Here is a 5,639-nt window from a genome sequence, read left to right as displayed (position 1 = left end):
TTTATCTTTACTTGTTACCTGGCTGTTACAGTGTTACCTGGGCACCCAACGTTTTACTAGCCTGTCGCGTGACCAAAACGGTTTTTTGCCCATAACTCTCCAGGGAAGCATTTTAACCCTACGTCATGGGGGTGATTCGGAATAAGCGTCCAAAAATACACCGATTCAGATCACTTTCATGCCTAAAGGGCCTTTTCACAAGAATTTTCTTAAAATTTGGGCGAGCAATTTAGTAGGAGCGGATATTACTTATTGAAAATGCACCAGGCACCTTACAGTTACTGGGCGGCGCTCAGCCTGTCAAATTCCGCCGAATCTCTATTGATTCCGCCGAATCTCTATTTCATATTTATTCCGCCAAATCTTTATTTATTCCGCCGAATCTCTATTTATCAACATGATAGCCTGGGGTCCCCAGGTAACAGGCACCTAACAATAAATGGTGGAATCGAACGACTTTTCAATTTCCCACATTCGACCGGTGCGTTCATAATATAAAGGGGTTAAGCGGTCATTTACTTGTTTGAGTCAGTATTACTTTTACTATTAAACGGATTAAACGTTTATTTTCATAAATTTGGTACCAAAAGTTGCCTCAAAGTGTGAATATTGACACACTTTTCATTTCCAATTTCGCACGCCGACCCCTCACCATAGCGACGTTTGGCCATTTCATATATCCAAATCTCAAACCTGATTGCCCCATGCCACATACATTATTTTCACGGACTTAATTATTCACACTTAAGGTCTACAGCGTGAAAGTAATGTCCGTGATAATTATGACCGATAAGATATGTTTAAATCTGATTACACTTACAGAGAGGGGGTTTAAAAGGTTGAATGTTGAAGCTGTGATCGCCTAATATTTTATGCGATTCCTCGGGGTTATAACTTAGAAGAATACCATTTTAATCAGGAAACTACTAAGATGTGCATCTTGAATTAACAGCAGGGACTTTTAATTATGGCTTGCGACAACTCTCAAAAGATCTCTGCGTGGAAAAAATCTCACTCCTCTTACCTTAACTTCTTACGCAACACACAACCCCCCGACAAGACAGCAGTCGACAATCAGGGAAAGTCAGCAAAGTCAGCTATTAGTCGAGTGCAGTCGGTCAGTTTGTCAGTTAACAACACTGATGATCAGAATGTTGCAGTTGTGGACACGGCCGTAAATCAGCCACGATACCGACACAACGTGTATTCAGTTAGGAAGCCCACGGAGATGTTCAGGCAGGGGGGCTGGACTAGTAGCGTTAAACCCAGGAACAAGACTAGTGGTAAACTTTCTATCAGGTCCTATAATCTATCAAACTATACCAACAGAGGCAAAAGAAATTTGTGATATTGCTTAGCTTGAATTTGTTATTTGAATTTATTAACTGAGCGCGGCGGTTGGAATGATTTTTAGTAAATAAAAATGATCAACATGATATTTTCTTTTAGTTGAATTTGACTTTCAGAATTAAAATTAATTTCTAAGTAAAGGTGCATCTTGTTTTTTATTTGTTGGTATAAAGTTACTGGGCCGCGCTCAGCCTGTCATTCCGCCTAATCTCTATTCGGTTAAACTTAATGAACATAATAGCCTGGGGTCCTCAGGTAAGTATAAAGTTACATTTTAAAATGTAACTTTATAGTTATACCAAAACTCAAACCTCTAGCACCATTACATGACTCCATGAGATTGAAATTTCGATCAGTCGGTTCCATTTAAAAAACCAAAACCAATATGCATAGCAGTTGTTAACGGGTGATACTCGTAAAATATTTGTTCCAAAATCCAAATATACCAAAACCGTCGACGAGTCCAACTCGGCGCTTTTTTTGGTTGTTGGTAGGTTATAAACCTACAAGTACAAACGACAAAGCAGTTGAAGTTAAATTATTGATATTCCAAATGCTTAATTAAAACATAAAACAGCGTAAATTAAACTACCCAGGAAACCTTACCGGTTGGGGCCTAACTTCAAAAGTAAAAGATAAAGACTTCCGGTTTTTGCAAAATGTTCGCCTCGTCAGTGTCACTCGTACAAATAACTTTTCCCCCAGGGGGAAATTTGAGACAACATAGATTTTGAGTTATCTCAAAATCTCCAGAATAGTCTCATTTTGGGCCGAATAAAAGTTTGCAACTTTAAGTTTAACTTTGCGTATTATTCTGCAAATTATAGCCTACTCCGGACTTCGATCCCCAGGTAACGTGTGTCAAGTCAGTAGTACTATAAGTACACATACTATAATTATATCATAATATATATACTAAGCTATACGTTGGCTTTCATGTCTAATCTCAGTTAGTGTTACTGAGTGCCCGTCGGGCATGGGCATTGATTTATGTTTACCTGGGGACCCCAGGCTATAATGTTTATAAACATAATTATAATAAACCGAGTCTAGAGATATCGGCGGAATGACAAGCTGAGCGCCGCCCAGTTGCCAATAAGACACACGTTGCATTTCGATCACTGACTGAATATACGGATACCAAGTTTATAATTATACTCATTCTTTCCTTGTCATACGTTGTATGACCCGCCGCGCACGAAGTGCGCGGCTCCCCCTATAGTGAAGCGGCAGTGGGGGTCACCGCGTGATACAAAGCAAATCATAATTCATATGTCATACTGCATACTCATAGTATAGGCGTGCACGGCAATCGTTGTAGGTTTATAACCTACAGCTAGGACGTTCAAATAGCCATGTGTATACGCGTACTGCGTGACGCGCTTGTTTCACAAGTTGAATATATATATATATATATTTTGCCGCCTACGGCGGTCGCGCGCTACTGCAAGCGAGAGGGCTCTGGTTAGAGCAAGCTAGGAGCAGTAGCGCGCGACTGCCGAAACAAGCGCGTCACGCAGTACGCGTAGACACATGGCTATGTGAAGGTGATACTCGTAAAATATCTGTTCCATATATTGGATCACCGTCGACGAGTCCAACTCGGCGCGCGTCCTGGTAGGTTGTAAACCTACAAGAAATGGTAAAGTAAACACTTATTAATATTACTCATGGGCGTCGCTCAGTCTGTTATTCCGCCGAATCTGATCACTTTATGAACATGATAGCCTGGGGTCTCCTTGATTCACGATGTCAATCCTTCGCATCTCGCCGATCTGCATACGAGGTGTGGTTGCGAGAAGCATTATTTGATGCGCGCGCGACCCAGTAGTGCATCGCGCTACAAGGGGTCTTCAGGTAATACACTTAGTGAAACGATTTGAGGACTTCGTCGCTTCGACGCGCGCAAACTAGCATTATTGCTTTGCTATGCGCATTCTTGCATGCTTCGCATTTTTGCTTCGCAGAGCAACGATCTCGATTATACATATTATGTATTAGATGGGTTATTAACACAGTCAATCAATTTACCTGGGGACCCCAGGCTATTATGTTTATAAATAGAGATTCGGCAAAATGACAGGCTGAGCGCCGCCTTGCTCTATCCAGAGCCCTTGCGCTTGCAGTAGCGCGCGCCCGCCTCATCGGGGTTCGTGGATAGGTGCTTTTCTTGACTTGTGAAACAAGCGCGCCCGCAGTGGCGCGAAAGCACATGGTTAGGTGAAAGCGCCGCCCAGTATCATTGTAACAATCAATGAAACGACAATGTAATGGGGGTCACGACGTGCAGATACATGGGCAATGGGGGTCACGACGTGATACAAGGCATTTTCACATTTGAAACCCATAAGCTGGGGATCCGGAAATTCGGACAAGGGTGGTCTGAAAACCAGAGATTTTGGTGACGTCCTAAGTATATGGCATATGGCCCCGGTCCTAACACCTGAGGTCACAGCTAGTATATATAGCGGGCACTTTTACTTCTATTGATCTCAATGTGGTTCAATTCACTAGCGCAGCGCGCGCGCGCTGTACTTAAAATGATTGCGTGCACAGCGGTACACTCACATGGTTAAATATCGCCGCGCGTTACAGTTACGCGATTTATCTCATTCAGTATTTTGTGCCAATACTAGGAACTAGTCTAGCTTATGACTAGGGGTATAATTATACTTCCGATATTGTGAGAGAAGAAAACACGGCACACGCTATCATACATCGAACTCTTGTTTGCAGTAGCACTTTGGCATAGTATTGATTTGGATTATTCTCGAGGCACAATTCGTGACTAAGAAGATGGCTTTTTACAACTTGTCAAGGAGGCAGTCACGTATGCCAGGATTATGGGAGTATTTCTAATTCCTGGTATCCTCACTTTTGTTTTTCCACAGAGTGATTCCAAGAATACCACGGATCACCCAGTGAGGCTACATGATTAGTTACTTAGAAAAATACCATGTTTGATGTTGTGCCGGTGTTTAAACAGGACTGTGATTATGGGACAAAGGCCAGGAATGCTACAAGCTTGGAGAGTTGACAAGCTCCACCCAGGGAGTTGACAAGCTCCTTCCTCTCCTCCATCAAAGCATCAGGAGTGTTGTCGAGGAGCTGATCGGACCACGCTTGATATCACATCTCTTAGCGGGCGTCAGGGTAGACTCGGGGCGCTATCCATTGATTTACGAATGTATCAATCTCACCCTGAAGTATACGTCAGCATAATCTTAGTGACGGTTCATTAGTTTCACTGGTACCGCCTGTCGTTGCACTTGTCTCATGTTTCTCTGCCGATCATGTTACAGCTTTTAATCGTATAACTAAAAAACGTGTATAGAACCAGCTCCAAACAAGACTTGCGCCCGTTTTTTCGTTGCGGCAGACACCATATTTCCATTCACTAAAAGCTCTGATCATTTTACTTCGTAATATTATGCTTTAAATACAGGAAATACTTGTTATTAAATTCAATTGCCGTAGAACTTAACTTTTATCTGAAATTTAAGAAATTGGAAGCAAAAAGTAGCCAAACTATACTCTTGTCTCATACACATCACAGTCCACAAAATATTCACCCCTCACGTCTTGGAACTTATAAATATTAATTCTTCTCAGAAACTAGATGGGAAAGAGTGTTCACTTAATTAGGTACAATGGCAGGGCAAATACCACCAGACTCTGCATGAGTGCACGCCCGCTGGAGGCTGAATTAGGTGCAGCATAATATTTAGCGCCCATACTGTCGAGAACGGAGAACATCTCTTAAATCAATGTAACATTAACGTTGTTGCTAGACAGAATATCTTGGTCAAGCGACAACACTTCAAATTCAACAATTCACAATATATCTCCAGAGCAGTTCCAGTGATTAAGGATCTCAATTTACCTAGACCCTAGAACCGTCCCAGTAATTAAGGATCGTTAACGGCATTTCTGGCATGTGGCACCTCGCGACATTCCTAGGCGAGTGGCACCTCGCGGAGAACGGCAATTATTGGCCAGTTCTCGGTTTTGCACAATTGAACGCGGAGTAGCTCATCCCTTTTGGCTTGCCATAGACAGCCCCATCTTAATGTTAATGCCTTATATTGTTATTTTTACATTTGTTTTGTAGTAACCATTTTTTAGTATATTTATACCTATATGTTGGTAGGTTTACCCCAACATCCCTCCAATTAATAATTATCGTCTCTCAATCGCCCGATTAGCTGGAACTGAAACTATCAGTCCAGCATGTGATCTAAAGTAACTCAAATAAATCCGTGCTTGACACGATGACTCAAAAGTACAAG

The 5,639-nt window shown here is 42.0% G+C and overlaps 1 protein-coding gene across 1 annotated transcript in view; it reads right to left on the bottom strand.

Moving 5' to 3' along the window:
• LOC134823020 (max-interacting protein 1-like) overlaps positions 1-5,639 on the bottom strand; it is a 96,636-nt gene that overhangs the window by 16,404 nt on the left and 74,593 nt on the right. The gene's annotated exons all lie outside the window — the stretch shown is intronic.

This window comes from Bolinopsis microptera, chromosome 11, assembly GCF_026151205.1.
Source record: "Bolinopsis microptera isolate Bmic1 chromosome 11, MBARI_Bmic_1.0, whole genome shotgun sequence".
Taxonomy (NCBI): domain Eukaryota; kingdom Metazoa; phylum Ctenophora; class Tentaculata; order Lobata; family Bolinopsidae; genus Bolinopsis; species Bolinopsis microptera.
This window is presented reverse-complemented; position numbering and strand designations above follow the sequence as displayed.